The following is a 307-nucleotide window of genomic DNA, read 5'->3' on the forward strand; positions in this document are numbered from 1 at the left end:
TGGCGGACCACCAAGCCTAAAAATCAGTCGTATATTATGAATTTTCAAAATTTTTAAATTGCCGCATTTGTTTCATTTTAATTTCAAAAACTAATACTTTAAAAAAATTTAGTAATAGTTACATTAAAATAACATATCTCGTTATTTGTAATTAAAATGTTAATGCGAGGAATGCTCACTTTAAACATCACTTTGTGACATATGACGCTGTTCAGCCGGTACACTGGACTTTGCCCGCGGACCACTTAGTGTCCACGGACCACCTTGGAGAACCACCTGCAATAAGCCATATTCTGTTGGCCTGACA

Source organism: Pomacea canaliculata, linkage group LG12, assembly GCF_003073045.1.
Source record: "Pomacea canaliculata isolate SZHN2017 linkage group LG12, ASM307304v1, whole genome shotgun sequence".
NCBI classification, from domain to species: Eukaryota; Metazoa; Mollusca; class Gastropoda; order Architaenioglossa; family Ampullariidae; genus Pomacea; species Pomacea canaliculata.